This window comes from Pristiophorus japonicus, unplaced genomic scaffold, assembly GCF_044704955.1.
Source record: "Pristiophorus japonicus isolate sPriJap1 unplaced genomic scaffold, sPriJap1.hap1 HAP1_SCAFFOLD_572, whole genome shotgun sequence".
Lineage (NCBI taxonomy): Eukaryota > Metazoa > Chordata > Chondrichthyes > Pristiophoridae > Pristiophorus > Pristiophorus japonicus.
This window is the reverse complement of record NW_027254480.1, coordinates 43,804-68,913: the sequence shown is the minus strand read 5'-3', so window position 1 is coordinate 68,913 and position 25,110 is coordinate 43,804. Positions and strand designations below refer to the sequence as shown.

Here is a 25,110-nt window from a genome sequence, read left to right as displayed (position 1 = left end):
GCACACCACTCCTGGTATCTCTTTAATTTAACACGGATTTCCTCCCATTCTGATCAGTGAGACCGGATTTTCATCGGTTGAATCAGCAATTTTCTGTAACAATGTGACACTCTGAACCGACAATGAAATGAAATTGTGAAATGTATCTGCGTCGCTCGGTCTCTCTCTCTCTCTCTCTTCAGAGAGTTGTGTATGTGTTTGTATGTTTGAGTCTTTGTCTCTCTCAGTCTGACTCACTCTGGCTGTCCCTGTTTCTCTGTTTGTCTCTGTCTCTCAATCTGTCTCTTTCTCACGGTGCCACGTCTGTTCCAATGGGATTCTCTCAGATTCTTTGTCTGACTGGCTCTCTCTTTCCCATCATTTCGGTCTGTCCATGTCTTTGCCTGTCTCTGTTAGTCCCTGCCAGTAAGCTGAGAAGCATTTCCATCATTTTCTGTTTCAGTCTCTATCGCTCTCTCTCCATCTGTCTCTTTCCTTGTAACTGTCTTTATCATTGTCTTTCTATCACTCTTTCCCTCTCTCTCTTAATAAATCAAACACACACACATCTCTGTATATGTATATGTTTGAGTCTTTTTCTCACTCAGTCTGCATCTCCTTCTCAGTCTCACACTTTCTGTCTCTCATTGTCTCTATCTCGGTGTCTGTCTCTCCCTGTTTGTCGGTTTGTCTCTGTCTCTCAATGTGTCTGTCGACTTCTCATGGTGTCCAGTTCAGTTCACAGCTCGATTCCTGCTCCGACAGAGCAGCTATCCGTCAGTTCCTCGTTAGTGTAGTGGTGAGTATCCCCGCCTGTCACGCGGGAGACCGGGGTTCAATTCCCCGACGGGGAGGCAGATGTTTTAAAATGTTGATTTTTACTTCTGTTTCTTGGTAGATACATATTAAAAATTCCAGAGCGAAATCGAACTGTGAAAATACAGGTAGAGGAGTTTGCCTCTTCCAGATTTTTAGCAAACGGAGACTTTTTCAGGATTCTTTGGCCGTCTGCTGCACAGAGATGGATGACTGAGTTTTTTCTGAGTAACGTTTAAAAAGCCAGCGACACGGTAGTCGTGGCCGAGTGGTTAAGGCGATGGACTAGAAATCCATTGGGATTTTCCCGCGCAGGTTCGAATCCTGCCGACTACGATTCTCAGCATTTTTCATTCCATTTCACAATTTAAGCAGTTCTCTCCCAAACTGATCATGTGATAATTGGAATAACGTCCCACACCTTTCAACACTGACATTTGTTCTCATTTTTATTAATCTGCAATATTCACGATACATCCGTTTAAAAAATCGCAACAATCAGTCAAAGTTGCGACAGTGATTCAGCCTGTCTATCCCTCGAGATGTCTAAGGCAGCTCTGCATGCCCGTTGGTGCGTGTAAACTTTTGGTTATGTGTGTCTCTGTGTCTGTCTATCTCTATTTTTGTCTCTGTATATGTGCAACTGTCTGTGGAAATCATCACCATGAATTTGGTATGTCCTGGAACTTATAAAAAAGACTTGGGAAAATAATACGGTTGTGAACTTTTGTATCGGCTTTGGTTCAGTGGCAGCATTCTCGACTGAATCAGGAGTTTGTGTGTTCAAGTCGCACTCCTTGGACTTGAGCATATCATCTTGGCTAACACTCAAGTGCAGCACTTGGGGAATTTTGCAATGTTGAAGCTGTTGACTTTCGGATGAAATGTTAAATTGAAGCTCCGTCTGCACCCTCGGGTTGATATGAAAGGTCCCAGAGCATTACTCGAAACAGAGTAGGAGAGTTGCCCTCGTGTCAATATTCCTAAAAATGTTCGTAAATGCTCACTAAAAGACTATGTGCATGTGTTTATATGTGGGGTTGGGGTTGAAGCCCAGTTTGTCACAGAGACAGAATCCAAGCTCTCACAGGGCCAGGATAACCGAGTGGTTATGTCGTTGGCCTTAAACTTCAAAGGGTTTTCCACCGTGGGTTCTTCCCCACTCCTGGTTTCTATTTATTTTAACACAGATTTCCTCCCATTCTGATCAGTGATGTCCGATTTTCATCGGTTGAATCAACAATTTTCTGTAACTATGTGTCACTCTGAACCGATAATGAAATGAAATTGTGAAATGTATCTGTGTCGCTCGGTCTCTGCCTCTCTCTCTCTCTCCACAGAGCTGTGTATGTGTTTGTATGTCTGAGTCTTTGTCTCTCTCAGTCTGACTCACTCTGTCTGTCCCTGTTTCTCCGTTTGTCTCAGTCTCTCAATCAGTCTCTTTCTCACGGTGCCCACGTCTGTTCCAATGGGATTCTCTCAGATTCTTTGTCTGACTGGCTCTCTCTTTCCCATCATTTCGGTCTGTCCATTTCTTTTCCTGTCTCTGTTAGTCCCTGCCTCTAACCTGAGAAGTATTTCCATCATTTTCTGTTTTAGTCTCTATCTCTTTCTCTCTATCTGTCTCTCTCCTTGTCACTGTCTTTATCATTGTCTTTCTCTCACTCTTTCCCTTTCTCCCTTAATAGATCAAACACACAAATCTCTGTCTCTGTATGTGTTTGAGTCTTTTTCTCACCCAATCTGCCTCTCCTTCTCAGTCTCACACTTTCTGTCTCTCGTTGTCTCTATCTCGGTGTCTGTCTCTCCCTGTTTGTCGGTTTGTCTCTGTCTCTCAATGTGTCTGTCGACTTCTCATGGTGTCCAGTTCAGTTCACAGCTCGATTCCTGCTCCGACAGAGCAGCTATCCGTCAGCTACTCGTTAGTATAGTGGTGAGTATCCCCGCCTGTCACGCGGGAGACCGGGGTTCAATTCCCCGACGGGGAGGCAGATATTTCAAAATGTTGATTTTTACTTCTGTTTCTTGGTAGATACATATTAAAAATTCCATAGCGAAATCGAACTGTGAAAATACAGGTAGAGGAGTTTGCCTCTTCCAGATTTTTGGCAAACGGAGACTTTTTCAGAATTCTTTGGCCGTCTGCTGCACAGAGATGGATGACTGAGTTTTTTCTGAGTAACGTTTAAAAAGCCAGCGACACAGTAGTCGTGGCCGAGTGGTTAAGGCGATGGACTAGAAATCCATTGGGATTTTACTGCGCAGGTTCGAATCCTGCCGACTACGATTCTCAGCATTTTTCATTCCATTTCACAATTTAACCAGTTCTCTATCAAACTGATCCTGAGATAGATGGAATAACGTCCCACACCTTTCAACACTGACATTTCATTCTCATTTTTATTAATCTGCAATATTCACGATCCATCCGTTTCAAAAATCGCAAACATCAGTCAAAGTTGCGACAGTGATTCAGCCTGTCTGTCCCTCGAGATGTCTGAGGCATCTGTGCATGCCCGTTGGTGCGTGTAAATTTTTAGTTATGTGTGTGTGTGTCTCTGTGTCTGTCTATTTCTATATATGTCTCTGTGTATGTGCAACTGTCTGTGGAAATCATCACCATGAATTTGGTATGTCCTGGAACTTATAAAAAAGACTTGGGGGAAATAATAAGGTTGTGAACTTTTGTATCGGCTTTGGTTCAGTGGCAGCATTCTCGACTGAATCGGGCGTTTGTGTGTTCAATTCGCACTTCTGCGACTTTTGCATTATCATCTTGGCTAACACTCAAGTGCAGCACTTGGGGAATTTTGCAATGTTGAAGCTGTTGATTTTAGGATGAAATGTTAAATTGAAGCTCCGTCTGCACCCTCGGGTGGATATGAAAGTTCCCAGTGCATTACTCGAAAAACAATAGGAGAGTTGCCCCCGTCTCAATTTTACTAAAAATGTTCGTAAATACTCACTGAAAGCCGATGTGTATGTGTTTGTATGTGGGGTTGGGGTTGAAGCCCAGATTCTCACAGAGACAGAATGCAGGTTCTCACAGGACCAGGATAGCCGAGTGGTTGAGGCGTTGCCCTTAAATTTTAAAGTTTTTTTCCCGCGTAGGTTCGTACCCCACTCCTGATATCTCTTTAATTTAACACGGATTTCCTCCCATTCTGATCAGTGAGACCGGATTTTCATCGGTTGAATCAGCAATTTTCTGTAACAATGTGACACTCTGAACCGATAATGAAATCAAATTGTGAAATTTATCTGTGTCGCTCGGTCTCTGCCTCTCTCGCTCTCTTCAGAGAATTGTGTATGTGTTTGTATGTTTGAGTCTTTGTCTCCCTCAGTCTGACTCACTCTGTCTGTCCCTGTTTCTCTGTTTGTCTCTGTCTCTCAATCTGTCTCTTTCTCATGGTGCCACGTCTGTTCCAATGGGATTCTCTCAGACTCTTTGTCTGACTGGCTCTCTCTTTCCCATCATTTCGGTCTGTCCATGTCTTTGTCTTGTTCTGTTAGTCCCTGCCTGTAAGCTGAGAACTATTTCCATCATTTTCTGTTTTAGTCTCTATCGCTCTCTCTCGATCTGTCTCTCTCCTTGTCACTGTGTTTATCATTGTCTTTCTCTCACTCTTTCCCTCTCTCTCTTAATAGATCACACACACCCATCTCTGTATATGTACATATTTGAGTCTTTTTCTCACTCAGTCTACCTCTCCTTCTCAGTCTCACATTTTCTGTCTCTCGTTGTCTCTATCTCGCTGTCTGTCTCTCCCTGTTTGTCGGTTTGTCTCTGTCTGTCAATGTGTCTGTCGACTTTCATGATGTCCAGTTCTGTTCAAAGTGGCTCGATTACTGCTCTGACAGAACTGATGCACGTCAGTTCCTCGTTAGTATAGTGGTGAGTATCCCCGCCTGTCACGTGGGAGACTGGGGTTCAATTCCCCGACGGGGAGGCAGTTGTTTCAAGATGTCGAATTTTACTTCTGTTTCTTGGAAGAGATGCATATTAAAAAGTTCCAGAGCAATCTCGAACTGTAAAAATACAGATGGATGAGATTGCCTCGTCCAGATTTTTAGCAAATGGAGAATTTTTCAGGAGTCTTTGGCCGTCTGCTGCACAGAGATGGATGACTGAATTTTTTCTGAGTAACGTTTAAGAAGGCAGCGACACAGTAGTCGTGGCCGAGTGGTTAAGGCCATGGACTAGAAATCCATTGGGTTATCCCGCACAGGTTCGAATCCTGCCGACTACGATTCTCAGCACTTTTCATTCCATTTCACAATTTAACCGGTTCTCTGCCAAACTGATCCTGAGATGGATGGAATAACGTCCCACTCCTTTCAACTTTGAAATTTTTTTCTCATTTTTATTGATCTGAAATATTCACGATACATACGTTTCAAAAATCGCAAACATCAGTCAAAGTTGCGACAGTGATTCAGCCTGTCTATCCCTCGAGATGTCTGAGGCATCTGTGCATGCCCGTTGGTGCGTGCAAATTTTTAGTTATGTGTGTGTGGGTCTCTGTGTCTGTCTATCTCTTTATATGTCTCTGTGTATGTGCAACTGTCTGTGAAAATCATCACCATGAATTTGGTATGTCCTGGAACTTACAAAATCGACCTGGGGAAAATAATACGGTTGTGAACTTTTGTATCGGCAATGGTTCAGTGGCCGCATTCTCGACTGAATCGGGAGTTTGTCTGTTCAAGTCGCACTCCTGAGACTTGAGCATATCATCTTGGCTAACACTCAAGTACAGCACTTGGGGAATTTTGCATTGTTGAAGCTGCTGTCTTTCGGATGAAATGTTAAATTGAAGCTCCGTCTGCACCCTCGGGTGGATATGAAAGTTCCCAGTGTAATTCTCGAAAAAGAATAGGAGAGTTGCCCCCGTGTCAATGTTACTAAAAATGTTCGTAAATGCTCACTGAAAGCCGATGTGTATGTATTTGTATGTGGGGTTGGGGTTGAAGCCCAGATTCTCACAGAGACAGAATCCAGGTTCTCACAGGACCAGAATAGCCGAGTGGTTGAGGCGTTGGCCTTAAAACTCAATGGGTTTGTCCCGCGTGGGTTCGTCCCCCACTTCTGGTATCTCTTTAATTTAACACGGATTTCCTCCCATTCTGATCAGTGAGACCGGATTTTCATCGGTTGAATCAGCAATTTTCTGTAACAATGTGACACTCTGAACCGATAATGAAATGAAATTGTGAAATGTATCTGTGTCGCTCGGTTTCTGCCTCTCTCTCTCTTCAGAGAGTTTTGTATGTTTGAGTCTTTGTCTCTCTCAGTCTGACTCACTCTGTCTGTCCCTGTTTCTCTGTTTGTCTCAGTCTCTCAATCTGTCTCTTTCTCATGGTGCCACGTCTGTTCCAATGGGATTCTCTCAGACTCTTTGTCTGACTGGCTCTCTCTTTCCCATCATCATTTCGGTCTGTCCATGTCTTTGCCTATCTCTGTTAGTCCCTGCTTGTAAGCTGAGAAGTATTTCCATCATTTTCTGTTTCAGTCTCTATCGCTCTCTCTCTATCTCTCTCTCTCCGCGTCACTGTCTTTATTCATTGTCTTTCTCTCACTCTTTCCCTTTCTCTCTTAATAGATCACACACACACATCTCTGTATATGTATATATTTGATTCTTTTTCGCACTCAGTCTGCCTCTCCTTCTCAGTCTCACACAAACTGTCTCTCGTTGTCTCTATCTCGCTGTCTGTCTCTCCCTGTTTGTCGGTTTTTCTCTGTCTCTCAATGTGTCTGTCGACTTCTCCTGGTGTCCAGTTCTGTTCACAGTGACTCGATTCCTGCTCTGACAGAGCTGCTACACGTCAGTTCCTCGTTAGTATAGTGGTGAGTATCCCTGCCTGTCATGCGGGACACCGGGGTTCAATTCCCTGATGAGGAGGCAGTTGTTTCAAGATGTCGAATTTTACTTCTGTTTCTTGGAAGAGATGCATATTAAAAAGTTCCAGAGCAATATCTTGTGTTGGGGGACTTTACGAACCGAGCTACCATTACCAGTCGCTCCCTTCTGTACTGTGCAATGATTGTAAAGCTAATTCAGTGACTTGAGCCATTCTAAAATGTCTCACTGTTTTTGATGATGCATTTCACTTGCTTGTCTAATTTGGAAAGAGTTCAGAATTGTGCATTGTGACGAAGTTTTCCTTTACAGGTGGAGCCAAATTTGTTTCAAAATATTCTGTTCCCACCCTGCCCCAACCCCCCTCCCCGCCCACCGCACCCCCAACCCCCAATTTCAGAACACTGCAGTACTGACTGGGACGGTCACAAGTTCGATCCTTGATCTGGGCTGTTAGTTGAGCTCAGCCAAGGCAGCAGTTCACAGGTTATAATTGTCCTCTGTACAACTGGGAAGTGTGTGGATGTCATTTGAGGACAGGAGTTGAGGCTGTGATGCCTACCACAGTGGAAATCCTGCTGGCACTCACTGAATCGACTGACCGTGTGGCACTAGAGGTTAACTAATGTCTGTGGAATTGCACCGAGCCAGATTCATCACTTTCTGGAGATAATAAAGCTCAGGCGATGAAATGAATGTTGATTTTAGACAGTAAATGTCTAGAATAAGGAATTTAGGAGGGACAGGAGGGGACAGAATATTCCATAGAATCTAGAATTGTCTATTCTTAATTTATATCCTGTACTTAAAGTAACAACGTTTGTAACCACCATTTATTTGCAGGGTATTAGAAGGGGAGGATCTGCAACTGGGAAATGCAATCCAGACATCGTGTCAAGGTTTGACAGATTCCCCAGATTGATCAGGATCATCTTATCATCAGCCTTTGTAAAAACACCAATCACAGCGGGGAGAAACAGGACACCTGTTCTGTGTGTGGATGCTCCTACAACCAATCGTTCAGCCTGTGAGACTCGTGCACCCACCTGACTCAACACTGTAAATGTGGGGACAGCGGGAATGGATGCTGTTGTGCGTGGAAAGAGATTCAGTCGCTCATCTCACCAACTGACATTCGAGCAGATAGATAACAAACTTTCCCCTGTGAATATAGAGCTGGGTTGTTAGTCCGTGATGTGTTCACTTATTCATCTTGGTGACTCTAAACCTTTGCCAATTATTTCATGTGATCAGTTTACATGTACATATTTTTTAAAATGCATTTGCTGAGTGGATTCAAATTTAAATTGAACCCAGGTTTGCAGGCGGGGTGCTCCATTCACACATCGAAGGTGAGAGAGATGCTGTGGGGCACACGCTAAGTCCAGTATCTGAAAGTGATTACCAGACTGGGAACTTGTCCCGGAGAGTAACTGATGGTATGAGAACTGTAATAATCCAGAATTAGAAAGAAGAAAAGGCCCAAATTGGTGCAGTCAGTAACAGGACATCAGTTAGTCCGCTCTGGTCTTGGAGATATCAAATATCGACACACTGTGTTATTTGAAATATGAAAATATTAAGCTCTAGCCCAGTTATAGGTTATTCACATCAACAGAAACAAACCCCAAGTGATACAACAAACATGATTCAATCAGGATGCGATTAACAGCAGCAAAAACAATAGAATCCAACTCCTGCAGTCACTTGTGAACTCGTTGGTGTCTCAGCAGTTGGGATGACTGAGTGAATCCCTTCCCACACTCAGAACAGGAGAACGGCCTCTCCCCAGTGTGAATTCGCTGGTGTGTCAGCAGGTGGGATGGCTGAGTGAATCCATTCCCACACTCAGAGCAGCTGAACGGGCTCTCCCCAGTGTGACTGTGACTATGCATTTTCAGCTTACAAGGTTGGGTTCAGTTCTGCAACCGCTGCGCGCAGAGTGAGAATAAAATCAATGAGCTGCCGATTCTTTCCGCTGGACAATGGATCTTTTGTGCTGGCCCAATAGGGTGAGACGGGCTGGCCGAATAGGGTGAGCCCAGGCTGGCCCAATAGGTGAGTCCAGGCTAGTCCAATAGTGTGAGCCGGGCGGGCCCAATCGTGTGAGCCGGGCTGGCCTAGTAGGGCGTGGCCAGGCTGGCCCAATAGGTGAGCCCGGGCTGGCCCAATGAGGTGAGCCTGGGATGGCCTGGGCCAGGTGAGCCTGGGCTAGCCCAATAGGGTGATCACAGGCTGGCCCAATAGGGTGAGCCAGTTTGGCCCAGAGTCACCAGACAACAATCACCAGAACAACAAGGTTCCCTTTCAGGGGCCACTGATCTGGGCACAAACATGATGACTAATAAAACTGACAGACACCCTGAAGCCCCTCCCACCCAATGTCCCTGCCGTGTCGAAACTCCGAATGGAGCACTTGCTTTAGGAGGCTTGTATTGGGAATATGGACAGCAGAAATTGTAGAGTACACTCCATAACGCCTCATGGTTGACCTTGTCAAAGTCCTTCGTCATGTCAAAGAATGTTGAACCAAAGCCTCAGTCACTGACACCAAGTTCCTCCCATGTGATATAAACCAACCCTTGTCACTGACAACAAGTGGACTGGGAAAATATGTTGGAGGATAAGACTGTAGAAATGCAATGGCAAACATTTAAGGATATATTTGATAACTCTCAGCAAAGATTTATTCAAGTGAGAAATAAAGATGCTAAGAGAAGGATGAACCATCCCTGCCTAACTAAGGAAGTAAAGGATGGTATCAAATTGAAAAAAGGCATATAATGTTGCGAACGACAGTGGAAGGCCTGAGGATTGGGAAATTTTTAGAAACCAGCAAAGGACGACGAAAAAATGATAAAGACAGTGAAGATAGCAGATGAAAGCAAATTAGCAAGGAATATGGAAACAGAAAATAAGAGCTTCTACAGGGATATAAAACGGAAACGAGCAGCTGAGGTCCCTTAGAAGGTGAAACTGGAGAATTAATAATGGGAAACACGGAAATGGCAGAGACTTTAAAAAAATAATTTTGAATCGGTCTTCATGGTAGAGGGCACCTAAAAACTTCCTAATAGTTGATAACCAAGGAGCTATTGCGGGGGGCTGGGGAGCGGGGGAGCAATCACTATCACTAGAGATCAAGTACTAATCAAACTAATGGGACTAAAGACGGACAAGTCCCCTGGACTTGATTACATGCATTCTAGGTTCTGAAAAAAGTGGCTGCAGAGATAGAGGGTGCATCGGTTGTAATCTAACAAAATTCCCTAAATTCTGGCGAGGTCCCAGTGGACAGGAATACCGCAAATGTAACACCCCTAATTAAAAATGAGTGAGACAGAGAGCAGGAACCTATAGACCAGTTAGCCTACCATCTGTCAGTGGAAAAATACTGGAGTCCATCATTAAGGAAAAGTAGCAAGACATTTAGAAAATCATATTGCAGTCAAGCAGAGTCAGCATGATTTTATGAAAGAGAAATCATGTTGACAAATTTCCTGGAGTTGTTCGAGGATGTAACGAGCGAAGTGGATACAGGAGATCCAGTTGATGCTGTATATTTGGATTTCCATAAAGCATTCCATATGGTGCTACAGAAAAGGCTAATGCACAAGCGAAGAGCTCATGGGGTTGGGGTTAATGTATCACCGTGGATGGAGGATTGGCAAACTAACAGAAAACAGAGAGTCGGGATAAATGGATCATTTTCAGGTTGGCAAACTGTAACTAGTGGAGTGCCACAGGGATCAGTGCTGGGGCCTTAACTATTTACCATTTATATTAATGACTTGGATGAAGGGACCGAGTGTAACATAATCAAATTTGCTGATGATACAAAGATAGTTGAGAAAACAAGCTGTGAGGAGGACGCAAATAATCTACGAAAGGATATCGCCAGGCTCAGTGAGAGGCCAAAATCTGGCAGATGGACTGTAATGTGTTAAAATGTCAGCTTATCCCCTTTGGTAGTACAAATAAAAAAGCAAATTATTCTTTAAATGGGGACGATTACAAAATGCTGCAGCACGGAGGGATCTGGCGGTTCTTGTACATGAAATGCAAATATTTAGCATGCAGGTACAGCAATAATCAGGAAAGCAAATGGTATGCTGGCCTTTATTGCAAGGGAGATGGAGTATGAAAGTAGGGAAGTCCTGCTATAAATGTACAGGGCGTTGGTAAGACCACACCTGGAGCACTGCACACAGTTTTGGTTTGGACTTGACTCCATTGCCGTGCCAGGGGTTTTGCTACACCAGATGGGGGACACCATTTGGGGATACTGATTCCCCACCAATTCACATTCCCCTTCTTTCTGGTGGATAATGGAGGGGCCGCTGTGTGTAATGTGCAAGTCAGTAAGAATTGTCAGCAAGCTCTATCTAATTGGAGATTATATTCAGTACAAACGTTTACATTATTATAGATTGTGTACCAAAGATCAAGGTAGGATTAAAGTAAAAGTTCATAATTTTATTTTTGAGAGTTGCTGAATTAAGGGGAAAGATAACACACAGAGTTTTTAAATGGACACTGCAGCCCCGAGAACACAATCAGCAATATATCCAGAATATTAAGGTCCAGCCCAGTTTCAGGGTTATTATCAGCAGAAACAAACCCCAACTATGAGAATGAACATGGTTCAGTCGGGATGTGATTAACAGCAGCAATAACAGCAGATTCTAACCCTTTGTGTTACTTGTGAACTCGCTGGTGTGGCAGCAAGTCGGATGACTGAGTGAATCCCTTCCCACACTCAGAGCAGGTGAACAACCTCTCCCCAGTGTGAACTCACTGGTGTGTCAGCAGGTGGGATGACCGAGTGAATCGCTTCCCACACTCAGAGCAGGTGAACTTGTTCTCCCATGTGTGAACTCGCTGGTATTTCAGCTGGTGGGATGATGCAGTGAATCCCTTTCCACACACAGAGCAAGTGAATGGCTTCTCCCCAATGTGACTACGTCGATGAATTTCCAGTTCTGACGGCGATCTGAGTCCATTCCCACAGTCACCACATTTCCACGGTTTCTCCGTGGTGTGGGTGTCCTTGTGAATCTCCACAGTTGGTCGATCAGTTGAAGCCTAACCCATGTGCACAAAACGTTGACAGTTTCTCGGTGCTTTGTATGCTGCGATGTTTTCTTCAGGCTGTGTAACTGGTTAAAGCTCTTTCCACAATCCGTGCACTGGAACACTCACTCGGGAGTGTGTGTCTCAGTGCCTTTCCAGTCAAACTGATGTTTGAAATCTTTTCCCACAGGCAAGACAGACAAACATTGCTCCTTTCACTTTCAAAGGCCGATGATATTCAGGTCCTGATGCATCGAGTGACTCTGTCAGATCTTGACATGATATTTGGTTTGTGTTTCCTGTCTGAAAATCTCCCCTTCTAATACGCTGTAAAATGGGATAACAAAACTCATCGCTGCCAGTACAGGACAGAAATTCAGGATATACTCATCTAGTTTCCATGGAACATGCTTATCTCCCTTGTCCTTCCAAAGCTATAAATCCCTCTCCCACACGTTGGCCCACCTGCTGTGCTGAAATCCAAATCAACACAAATTTCGAGACAGTTTCTCCTCCACTCCCAGTTTTCACTACCAATTTTGGTTGGGTTCAGGTTTACACTCACTGGTTCCCCTCCTTCTCCTTCCCAGAATGTGCTGACACTGGCTGGGTTCAGTTCTACACTCACAGGTACACTTCCTTCTCCTAAAGGTGCTGACTCTGGCTGGGTTCAGTTCTACACTCACTGGTTCCCCTCCCCTGAATGTGTTAAATGTGGCTGGGTTCAGTTCTACAATCACTGGTTCCCCTTCCCTGAAGTTGCTTACTCTAGCTGGGTTCAGTTCCAGACACTGATATCATTCATTTTGTACCTGCACCAAGATGGCCGCACATTGCACTGTGCGACTAACTGAATCAAGATGGCGGAGCGCTGAACCTGCCTTCCTGCACCAAGATGCCCGCTGTTAGCCTGGGCCTGTGATTGGGAAAAAGACCCGAAGCTGCAATCGCCGATATTCTGGTTACTATTCCGGGCTTGCGGCGGGTACCGGTTGTTAATGAAGCCTCCCTTACTCCCTGGTGGTCCATTATTCCCCTTCGTCCCACTGAAAAGGATACTTCTGTAGAGCCTGCCCGAAATGTGTCTCCTCCACTATTACTCCAAACAAAGCCATGACCAGCACCGGCGCACTGAGCTCCTGGACTCTGCGTGCGGCACATTCTCCCCCACGGGGCATGCTGGGTACATAAGACCATGAGAAATAAGAGCAGGAGGGGGCCACCCGGCCCTCGGAGCCTTCTCCCTATTCAATAACATTGGACGGGATAGTCTTGGGGGGGGGCTTTACTCCATATCTAATCCGTGCTGTACTTGCCGTGGGAGTATTTGACGCGACATTATCGAGGGAGCTTTACTCTGTATCTAACCCGTGCTGTACCTGCCCTGGGAGTGTTTGATGGGACAGTGTAGAAGAAGCTCTAATCTGTATCTAACCAATGCAGTATCTGCTCTGGAATGCTTGGGGCAGGGTTGAGGAAGATATACTCTGTATCTAACCTGCTTTGTACCTGCCCTTGCAATGTCTGCTGGGAGAGTGTTGAGGGAGCTTTATTCTGTTTCTAAGCAAGGCAAATATATTCTTCCTTAGATAAGGCGACCAAAACTGTGCACAATTCTAGAGAGATTAGAGAGAGAATTATACTGTATCTACATTGTGCTGTAGCTGTCCTTGGAGTGTTTATTTCGACAGTGTAGAGGGAGCTTCACTTAGTGTATAACCAATGCAGTACCTGCTCTGGGAGTGTTTGATCGAACAGTGTAGAGGGAGATTTACTTTATATGTAACAAATGCTGTATCTGCAACGGAATGGCTGGGTCAGGGTAGAAGGAGATGTACTCCGTGTAACCTGTGCTGTACCTGTCCTGGGAGTGTTTGATGGGGCAGTGTAGAGTGAGTTCTACTCCGTATCTGACGCTGCTGTACCTGCCCTGCGAGTGTTTGATGGGAAAGTGTAGAGGGAGCTTTACTCTGTATCTAAACACGTGCTGTACCTGCACTGGGAGTGTTTAATGGGACAATGTTGAGGGAGCTTTACTCTGCATCTAACCACGTGCTGTACCTGCCCTGGGATTATTTGATGGGATAGGGCAGAGGGAGCTTTACTCTGTACCTAACCCGTGCTGTACCTGTCCTGAGAATGTTTTGTGGCAGGGTTGAGGAAGATATACTCCATGTCTAACCTATACTGCACCTGCCCTGGGACTGGTTAATGGCAAAGTGTAGAGGGAGCTTTACGCTGTATCTAAACCATGTTGTACGTGCCTTGGGAGCATTTGGGATATTGTAGTCTGAGATTTACTCTGTATCAACCCTGATAGTGTTTGAGACAGGATAGAGTGAGATTTACTCTGTATCTAACCCGTGCAATACTGGTAGTTCTGATATCAGTAGTAGTGAAAATGCTAAAATCAATTATTAAGCACGTAGTATGTAATAACACGATTGGGCAGAATGAACACGGATTTATGAGAGGGAAATTGTACTTGACAAATCTGTTAGCATTTCTTGAGTTTGTCACTCGCAGGATAGACAAGGGCGAAGCACTTGATGTCGTTTATTTAGATTTACAAAAGGCATTCAATGAGGTGCCACAAAAGGGATTATTAAACAAAATTATCGCTCGTGAGATTAGGGGTAATATATGAACAAGAATTGGTTAACGGTCAGAAAACAGAGAGTAGGAATAAACGGGTGATTTTCGGGTGGGCAGGCTGTAACTGGTGGGGTGCTGCAAGGATCGGTGCTTGGGCCCCAGCTATTCACAATCTATATCAATAATTTGGATGAGGGGACCAAATGTAATATATCGAAGTTTGCTGAGGCTACAAAGCTAGTTGGGAATGTAAGTGTGAGGAGGATGAAAAGAGGTTTCAAAGGGATAGAAAAAGGCTCAGTGAGTGGGCAAGAACATGGTAAATGGAATATAATGTGAAGAAATGTTAAGTTAGATACTGACAGTAAAAATAGAAAGGCAGAGTATTTATTTTAAATGGTGAGTGATTGGGAAATGTTGGTGTTCAGAGGGACCTGGGTGTTCTTGTATACAAATCGCTAAAAGCTTATATGCAAGCAATTAAGAAAGCAAATGGTATATTGGCCTTTATTACAAAAAGATTTGAGTATAAGAGTAAAGACATCTTACTGCAATTATAAAGGGCTCTGGTGAGACCACACCTGGAGTATTGTGTGCAGTTTTGGTCTCCTTACGTAAGGAAAGATAAACTTGCTATAGAGGGAGTGCAATGAAGGTTCGCCAGGCTGATTTCTGGGATGGGGGGATTGTCCTATGAGAGATTGAGTAGACTAGGCCTATATTCGCTCTCGTACAGAAGAATGAGAGATGAGAGGCGAGGCCCACATCCCATGAACGAATTTTTAAAAAGAGATGTGAGGTGTTTAAATTTGATCAAGGACACCAGACAAAGTATTAGAGACTCTCCCTGTCCTTCAGGACCTGTGTCCAGGGGTGAAGCTGATGGGTTTATCTGATCATCTTTGGATTAAATATTGTGATCATTGAGCTGAGCACCTCGTGCTAGCATCAAACACTATCCAGTCGGGCACAGCGCGGGTTAGATACAGAGTGAACCCATCGGTCGCTCCCCGACACAGATACTGAGGGACAGGGAATGTCTGGGACAATGACATTTCGCACTCAATAAGGTATAAATTGATCCTATACCTCTCCCCATTAATCCTGAGTTTCACACGGGTCAAATACTGCTCCTGCTTCCCTTCCTGTAACAACACTGAGCTCAACACAGACCAAAATGATCAGGGCTCAGGGAGGTTGGTTGTTAGGCACTTTAGTGATGTCATAAAGCAGGGCCAACAGCCCAGCTAGTCCTCTCCATGTCCCTTTAAAGGAGGAGAACTGGGACATCCTGTCTCAACACATATCCCTCTGTTCATACTGAGAATCCCCGGGAAAGGCCCAAGGCCCATAGTGTGGAACACAACCAAGGTGGAAAGAGGAGGAGAGCTGGGATATCCTGTCTCAACACACATCCCCCTGTTCATACTGAGAATCCCCGGGGAAGGCCCAAGGCCCAGAGTGTGGAACACAACCAAGGGGGAAAGAGGAGGAGAGAAGGGGACGTAAATCAAGGAGTGGGGACTGAGGGCCACCAAGCTTCAGTTTTAGAGCCTGTAGACTTCAGGAGGGATAAGCGAGTTCTGTAGTTTCAGGATCCAGGGAGAGAACAAGGAGCAGATGGGGAGACTGGTGTGGATTCCAGCACAGTGAGGATGCAGGGCGAGAGAGATTGTGTCGGGCCGTGTATTAGGGGTGTGGGAGGGACAAGAGAGGAAAGATTAGAGGAGGAATTACTGCAGCAGTGTCCATCAATAGTGAGAGAGAGAAGGTGGGGGTCGGAGTGGGCCCTGGACAGGCCGGTAAACTGTTTGTTTGCTGTGACCAGCTTTCCTTCTGTCACAAATAGCCTCCTGTAGCCTACTGACAAAAACAGCCCATTAAACGCCCAATGTCCTTTGGTCTGGTGAGGTCTCCCTTTGTGAAACATGGGTTGTTGTTAAAGCTTCTCATTCTGACTCACTAGTGAGACAGTATCCGCTGTCCCTTTTATTACATGGGCTTCATCTTTGCCGGTATTGGTAACACGCCCGGGATCACTAAATACAAAACCCAGTCTGTGAATCACTTTCAGCTACTGGACTGAGTGTGTGCTCCACAGCATCTCTCTCACCTTCAATGTGTGAATAGAGCATCACGCCCGCAAAGCTCGTTTAAGTTCATTTCCACGCAGCAAATCTATTTAAGAAAAGTCTGTCGGCCGATGAGACACTGTTCAGGTGCCAGTGTGCTGCTGGTTTGTCCGGCATTTTGCCTGTAATGGAAAATAACTGAACATTTCTCCCAGTGTAACCATTGCTGTAATGAAATGTGTCTTTTAATCAGCCTCACGTCCTTGCTCATGTCTGCTGCAATTGTGTAGAAAGGGGATGTGTGAACAGATGGTCTTTGTATTGAGATGTGAAACAAGGAAACGGTATCTGTGTGTGGCAGTGACACAGCCTTGTTGTCAGAGGCAGAACCATGCACCGATATCCTTGTGCTTATGGTTTGAGCAGGGTTAGTTCATGAATGCTCAAGCTAAGAGGTGCCAGGCATTGGGAGCAGCGGCAGTAAATAAAATCTAAATGCAAATTCCGATGTAGTTTATCTTCATTTATTCCTATTTTAATGGCTTTTGCTGAATGTGTCCCATGCCAAGTGCCAGGATATTGAATCAGGCCCACACTAAAAAATGAGTTTGACATCCTGAGGTAGACAATGTCAACCGGATTCCCCCATCCACATCCTGACAACTTCTTTACAAACTCAAGCTAGTTTGTAAGACATGACCTTGTTTTCCGGAATCCATGTTCAGTATCTCTAATGGCCCCTTCACTTTCCCCATGATGGAAAACAGCATCTCTCAGGATCCCTTCAAGCACCTTCCCAGTGATGGAGGTCACGTTGATGGGCCTTCAGTTCCCGAGCTCTGACTTGTGCACAATTGAAAAATGGGATCTACATCGGCTACCTTCCAATCTCAGGGAACAAACCATGAATTTACTGAGCTGTTGGCGATATGGGCAAGTGGCTGGCAGAGCACCCATCGCATCTCTTTTAGCACCCTTGCGTGGATATCATCCACACCTTACACTGTCAAGATTAACCCGCACGGGTTGCTGTCAGTGAAGAGAGATGAGAAAGACCAAAGTGCCATTTGCCCCTCTCAGTATGACCCTGAAGGGCTGTGTCCATGCTGAAGTTCTTCCCCCATATGATCCTCCCCCCAGCTTGTCCTCTCTGAGCTCCAGCCAGGTGATGCTAAACACTCGGGTAGGAAAGAGAAAAATCTACAGCAATGTATTGAAAGCAACACGAATTTATTTGTCTCCATCCCAAATATTAAACTCCAGTCCAGTTGCAGGAGTTTTCATCAGCGGAAACAAACCCCAACTGTCAGAATGAACATGGTTCAGTCGGGTTGTGATTAACAGCAGCAATAACAGCATAATCCAACCCCGACAATCATTTGTGAACTCGCTGGTGCCTCAACAGGTGGGATGACTGAGTGAATCCTTTCCCACACTCAGAGCAGGTGAACGGCCTCTGCCCAGTGTGAATTCGCTGGTGCCTCAACAGATGGGATGACCGAGTGAATCCCTTCCCACACTCAGAGCAGGTGAATGGCCTCTCCCCAGTGTGAGCTCGCTCGTGCCTCAACAGGTGGGATGACTGAATGAATCACTTCCTGCAATCAGAGCAGGTAAACGGCTTCTCCCCGGTGTGAATTCGCTGGTGTGTCAGCAGGGTTGATGACTGAGTGAATCGCTTCCCACACACGGAACAGGTGAACGGCCTCTCCCCAGTGTGAATTCGCTGATGTATCAGCGGGTTGGATGACTGAGTGAAACCCTCCTGACACTCGGAGCGGATGAACGGCCTCTCCCCACTGTGAACTCGCTGGTGTATTTCCAGCTGGGACGGGTAGTTGAAACGTTTCCCACAGTCCCCACATTTACACAGTTTCTCCCCAGTGTGACTGCGCTTGTGTCTCTCCAGGTTGGATGATCGGCTGAAGCCTTGTCCACACACAGAGCACGTATACACTTTCTCCCCGCTATGAACAGTGCTTTTTGTATCCATAGTTGCTGGATGATAATCCATTCCCGATGAATCGAGTGATTTCGTCAGATGTTAATCTGATGTTTGGTCTGAGCCTCCGGTCGATAAATCCTCCCATTTTAATACCCTGAAAAGTGAATTTCAGTCAAGAAAAAGGGTGGATGAGAGAGAATCCACAAAAACACAAAGGCACTTTGAGAAATTCAGCTTAATGAACTTGGTAATTTGTGGGGCCAGCACTCGAAATAGTAACCATGAAAACTGCCAGTCTGTGGTAAAACCCAACTGGTTTATCAATGTCCTTCAGGAAATGGAACCCACCTCCATTGACAGCCCCACATGGGGAATTGTTGGTCCCACTGGGCCCAGAAATACTGGGGGTGAAACCCAGCAGCTTCTCCTCCATCTCCACTCCAGCTCAAACAAATGCAACAAACAGACCCACACAGGAGGCCAGGTATCCAAAGCGTCTTTCTAACATTTGCAGCACAGTTGAGAGGCGATTTATTCTAATTTGTCCGAGATTTGTAGACTTCAGATTCTAGATTTTACATAAGAACATAAGAACAGAAGAATTAGGAACAGGAGTAGGCCATCTAGCCCCTCGAGCCTGCTCCGCCATTCAATAAGATCATGGCTGATCCGGCCGTGGACTCAGCTCCACTTACCCACCCTCTCACCGTAACCCTTAATTCCCTTATTGGTTAAAAATCTATCTATCTGTGACTTGAATACATTCAATGAGCTAGCCTCAACTGCTCCCTTGGGCAGAGAATTCCATAGATTCACAACCCTCTGGGAGAAGAAATTCCTTCTCAACTCGGTTTTAAATTGGCTCCCCCGTATTTTGAGGCCTTGCCCCCGAGTTCTAGTCTCCCCTACCAGTGGAAACAACCCCTCTGCCTCTATGTTGTCTATCCCTTCCTTGATTTTAAATGTTTCTATAAGATCACCCCTCATCATTCTGAACTCCAACGAGTAAAGACCCAGTCTACTCAATCTATCATCACAAGGTAACCTCCTCATCTCCGGAATCAGCCGAGTGAATCGTCTCTGTACCCCCTTCAAAGCCAGTATATCCTTCCTTAAGTAAGGTGACCAAAACTGCACGCAGTACTCCAGGTGCAGCCTTACCAATACCCTATACAGTTGCAGCAGGACCTCACTGCTTTTGTACTCCATCCCTCTCGCAATGAAGGCCAACATTCCATTCGCCTTCCTGATTACCTGCTGCACCTGCAAACTAACTTTTTGGGATTCATGCACAAGGACCCCCAGGACCCTCTGCACCTCAGCATGTTGTAATTTCTCCCCATTCAAATAATATTCCCCTTTGCTGTTTTGTTTCCCAAGGTGGATGACCTCACACTTTCCGACATTGTATTCCATCTGCCAAACCTTAGCCCATTTGCTTAACCGATCCAAATTTCTTTGCAGCCTCTCTGAGTCCTCTACAAAACCCGCTTTCCCACTAATCTTAGTTTCATCTGCAAATTTTGTTACACTACACTTTGTCCCCTCTTCCAGGTCATCTATGTATATTGTAAACAGTTGTGGTCCCAGCACCGATCCCTGTGGCACACCACTAACCACCGATTTCCAACCCGAAAAGGACCCATTTATCCCGACTCTCTGCGTTCTGTTCGCCAGCCAATTCTCTATTCATGCTAATACATTTCCTTTGACGCCACATACCTCTATCTTGTGCAGTAACCTTTTGTGTGGCACCTTATCGAATGCCATTTGGAAATCTAAATACACCACATCCATCGGTACACCTCTATATCCACCATGCTCGTTATATCCTCAAAGAATTCCAGTAAATTAGTTTAACATGATTTCCCCTTCATGAATCCATGCTGCGTCTGCTTGATTGCATTATTCCTGTCTAGATATCCCGCTTATTTCTTCCTCAATGATTTTGCTTTGTACTGGAATCCAGGTCAGCGATTGGAGCATGGGCAGGACCATCGGAACGGCCCAGGTACAGCAGGCGATGCGGCAAGCAGCAGAGGAGTGGTGAAGTCGGGGTGGAGTAGCGCCGGGAGATCGGGCCTGAGAGACTGCGGCCTACAAGAGGCGAGAGTTCGGGGCTGAGAGTTTGGGGCCAAGGAGAGGCAAGAGTTCGGAATGGAGAGATTGGGGCCAAGGAGAGGCGAGAATTTGGGGAGGAGAGATTGGAGCCAAGGAGAGGCGACAGTTCGGGGAGGAGAGATTGGGGCCAAGGAGAGGCTAGAGTTCAGGGCATAGAGATTGGGGCCCACAAGCGGCGAGAGTTCTGGGTGGCGACATTGGGCCCCATGAGAGGCGAGACTTCGGGCGGAGAGATTGGGGCCCACGAAAGGCGAGAGTTCGGGGCGGAGAGATTGGGCCCCACGAGAGATGAGAGTTTGGGGTGGAGAGATTGGAGCCACAAGAGTTGTGAGTTCGGGGCCCAGAATCGGCAAGGGTCCAGGGACAGCATGGGCCAGACCGCACTGCGATCTATGGGCATTGCAAATATGTGCACCAGGTCTGTGCAGCAGAGCTTGGTCGCCAGTCGTCTTGGTTAACCTTTGCCACTGGACCAAGACCTCACTTTGTTCAGCCCGTGTGGTGGCTGGTGTGCAACGGTTACCCACATTAAAAGAATCCACACACAAGCTTCTTCCACACTTTAATATGTAGTTCTGGACCTGGAATATCAGGTCTCATCGTGAAACATCTGTGAACTCATCCGTTTTGGTGTGGAAGTGGGTCATCATCGATTCAAGGGACTGCCTAATTCTATACTGTACAGGAGGCCAGGGAGTGACTTCCGCATTCAGTGCCCACCCTGATGCGGAGCAGCTGGGAATTGCTGGACATGCTGTATAAACGCAAGTATTTGTTTTCGTGGTGTGGCGGAGGCACTGCACCCGGGGTTTGCTGGTGCCAGGCCCGGAGGCTTTGACACGCAGGCTGAGAACCGCATTCGGTGTTGCCCGGGACCCGAGAGCCACACTCGGTGTTGCCCGGTGCCTGAGAGCCGCACTCGGTGTTGCCCGGGGCCTGAGAGCCACTCTCGGTGTTGACCGGGGCCTGAGAGCCGCACTCAGTGATGCATGGGGCCTGGTGCATGGGGCCTGGGAGCCACACTCGGTGCTGCCCGGGACTGAGAGTCACACTCGGTGTTGCCTGGCGCCTAACAGCCACACTTGGTGATGCTAATGCCGTACTAGCTCCTATCAGTTCCCGGGAGCCTCTCCGCACAGGGGCGTGCTCTCCAGGGACCAGCTCTACCCAAGTTGCCCCCCTGCTGATGGAGATAGGGCGTTTTCCGACGGGCAGAGCACTCTGGGTAAGATCATCCGCCATTGTCCCCGAGAGGACGGCACAGGAGGCCATGCAGCCCATCCTGTTGTACCGGCTCTTTGGTGGGCTGTTCAATGAGTCTCACTCCTCTGCTCTTTACACATTGCTAGATATATTTTTCCCAGCAAGTATTTATACAATTCCCTTTTAAAAGTTACAATTCAATCTGCTTCCACCACCATTTCAGACAGTGCAATCTGGATCATAACAATTCGCTGAGTAACAAATGATCCCACATCTCACCTATCGTTATTTTGCCAATCATCGGAAGTCTGACTCCATTGGTTACCTACCCTAATGCCACTGGAAACACCTTCTCCATATTTACTCTATCTAAATCGTTCATAATTTTGTACATCTCCATCAAATCTCCTTTTATCATTTCCTGCTCTCTGGAGAAAACGTCACCAGGCTCTCCACATCACTGAAGTCTCATCTCCCTGGCACCATTCCTTCTGCACCTTCTCTAAAAGCTTGCCATCATTACGAAAGTTTGGAGCCCAAACTTGAACACAATTCTCCAGCTGAGGCTTAACCAGTGTTTTATAAAGGTTTAGCAAATTAAACATCAAATACTGATATTTCTCTGATGGGGTTTAAAGGGCGAGGTCCATCTCGTCACTTGGATGTGTCAATGAGACTGTGAACCTAAAGAAGTGCATTTAGAGTGGAGAGCCAGGACATGCTGTGTAACTGGGCGCAAACACTCCTGCACAGCCCACACATCACTTGTTTCCCATTTGGCATGAAAGTAATGTGTTAATTGCAACAATTCATTTGATTTGATTTCAAATAGTTTAGGATAGAAATTGAATCATGTTTCTATGATTTTTCCCCAACTCAGACTCAAGGCCTCAATCTCAAAACCTGAGACTGTACATTGGGATTCCAATCCTGGTACTGTACATGGGGATTCTAACCCTGGGAGAGTACTTGGGCATTCTAACACTGGGAGAGTACATGGGGATTCTAACCCCGGGACCATACATGGGGGTTCTAACCTAGGCACTGTAAATGGGGATTCTAACCCTGGGACTGTACATGGGGATTTTATCCCTTGGAGAGTATGTGGGCATTCTAACCCTGGGAGAGTACATGGGGAATCTAAACCTGGGACTGTCCATGGGGATTCTAACGCTGGCATTGTACATGCGGATTCTGACACTGCGAATGTAGAGAGGGATTCTAACCCTTGGATTGTACATGGGGATTCTGACCCTGGGAATGTACATGGCGTCCAGGCATTCGGGCCCCCTTCAGAGATGACTGAGCCTCTACTTCCCCGCAGTGCTCCAGGTGTGGTCGAGCCAGGGCTTTGTGCAGCTGCAGTGGGATGGCAGCACCCATGGAACAGTACGAAGGCAGGTAGGTTACTACTGACTTTCATTTTAAACTTTTAATCAACTTGGGAAAACTTTTAAAACTTCAAGAGAAACTTTTAAACAACTTGGGGAAACTTTTAAAAACTCTGGAGAAAATTTTAAATAATTTGGGAAACCTTTTTTAAAACTCCTGGAGAAACTTTTAAAACTTCTGAAGATACTTTTAAACAACGTGGAGGAACTTTTAAGAATAATTTTCTTTTAAAAATGTTTTATTAAGCAATTGAATACTGTACCCCAATCTAAATAGAAAATAGTTTGGTGTGTTTTATTAGCATCATTTTCAGCCGTTTGAAAGCAGGTTACTCACGACGATGCCCAGCAAGCAGGTGTGCCTCCGACCCGGCGACCGCGACATCACCCGGCCCCTCCTGCGGTGGGCCTACATCCCTCGAGCGGCGGGTTTTCGTCCCTCCAGCAGCGGGCCTATATGTCTCTCCTCGTCGATGGCAGGACCTCCCCTTCCCCACTGGTGGCCTGGCTATGATTCTTTCACCCTCCTACCTCTTGCTGACCTCCCACTTGGAACTCCAGCAGATAACTGACTTCCTAATGCCTGCCCCCAACTAAGCCTCGGACCACTTACCAACAAGGGTGCTCCTCAACGCCGAGATTGCAGCCAACATTTCGCCTTAGGCAATTCGGCTCATACAGAAGTGCCTGGTCTCCAGTCGTCTTGGATCCCTTGCCACTGGACCAAGACCTTGCTCAGCTATGCCGCCCCACGTTAAAAGAACTCACACACAGGCAGCTTCCACTCCGTTAACATGAAGTTCGGGACCTGAAACGACAGGACTCCCATTGGACAGGCCAGAATGCCGCACCACCATAGTTGCCCAGGAACGTAGAAGCTTTGACATCGACATCGCCACCCTAAGCGAGATCCGGCAGGCAGGGGAAGGCTAGCTCAAGGAACAAGATGGAGGTTACACCTTTTTCTGGAAAAGAAAACCAGAGGAAGAACGCCACCTTCATTAAGTCGGATTCGCCATCAAAATGAGCTGGTCGACAGCCGCAAAGACACCCCTGTGTGGTTAACTAACGCCTCTTGATGCTTCAACTCACCCTATCCCGGAACCAATGCGCCACAGTCATCGGTGCGTATGCCCCAACACTGGATGCAATGGATTAGACCAAAGAGGGTTTTTATTCCAACCTCGAAACATCCCTGTCCTGTGTCCCCGCAGGTGACAAACTGATCCTCCTCGGTGACTTCAATGCCAGGGTCGGCAAAGAAACAGCCCTCTGGGGATGCGTGATTGGCAGTGAGGGGGTAGGGAAAGCCAACTCCAGCAATATCCTACTCCTGACAAAATATCTAGAACATGAACATCTCATCACCAACACTTTGTTCCGCCAGAAGGAAAAATACAAGGCATCGTGGCAACACCCTTGCTCCAAATGCTGGCACCTGCTCGACTATGTCATCGTCCGAGCCAGTGATCGCAAGGGTGTGCGCATCACCCACGTAATGACAGGAGCTGACGACTGTTGGCCGGACGACCGCCTGACTCATCATCGACATTAACCCCAAAGTGGAGGGGACAGCAGAAGCAGTGCCACAAGAAAGTCAATGCCGGGGCACTTAAAGACCCAGCTAAAACAGCCCTATACAACCAACGCTTCACAGCTAACCTGACGTGCCTTGATGACGCTGAGATGCTGAATGCCCACAGTTCTTGGTCTGCCCTCAAGACCTCATAACCAGTGCCTGTAAAGAGACACTTGGTCAGTCAACCAGAACACACGAGAACTGGTTTGATGAGAATGATCAGAGATCCAAGAATTTTTATTTCTGAGGCTCAAGCAAAAACCCAACTCAGGAGCAGCAAAGCAACACTACAGGCGGCTCAAAGCTGAGGTCCAACAAAAAATCTGGCACCTAAAGAACAGGTAGTGGATGGAGAAAGCACAGGAGATACAATAACTGGCCAACAGCCATGATGTGCGAGGATTCTTCATATCAGTCAAGGCCACCTACGGTCCAAACGCCCAAGGCCCCACCCGACTGCTGGCCAAGAATG

General features: G+C 46.3%; 5 non-coding genes and 1 pseudogene across 5 annotated transcripts; 5 read left to right on the top strand and 1 right to left on the bottom strand.

Annotated features, from left to right (window-relative positions):
• The first annotated feature begins 761 nt into the window (after positions 1-761).
• Positions 762-833, top strand: trnad-guc (transfer RNA aspartic acid (anticodon GUC)). The gene has a single exon. It is a non-coding gene; the product is annotated as a tRNA-Asp (tRNA).
• Positions 834-1,049: 216 nt separating this feature from the next.
• trnas-aga (transfer RNA serine (anticodon AGA)) lies at positions 1,050-1,131 on the top strand. The gene has a single exon. It is a non-coding gene; the product is annotated as a tRNA-Ser (tRNA).
• Positions 1,132-2,711: 1,580 nt separating this feature from the next.
• On the top strand, positions 2,712-2,783 carry trnad-guc (transfer RNA aspartic acid (anticodon GUC)). Its single transcript has one exon. It is a non-coding gene; the product is annotated as a tRNA-Asp (tRNA).
• A 216-nt stretch (positions 2,784-2,999) lies between these two features.
• trnas-aga (transfer RNA serine (anticodon AGA)) lies at positions 3,000-3,081 on the top strand. Its single transcript has one exon. It is a non-coding gene; the product is annotated as a tRNA-Ser (tRNA).
• A 1,883-nt stretch (positions 3,082-4,964) lies between these two features.
• On the top strand, positions 4,965-5,045 carry trnas-aga (transfer RNA serine (anticodon AGA)). Its single transcript has one exon. It is a non-coding gene; the product is annotated as a tRNA-Ser (tRNA).
• A 6,375-nt stretch (positions 5,046-11,420) lies between these two features.
• Positions 11,421-18,413, bottom strand: LOC139254666 (zinc finger protein 180-like; annotated as a pseudogene).
• Positions 18,414-25,110: the final 6,697 nt, after the last annotated feature.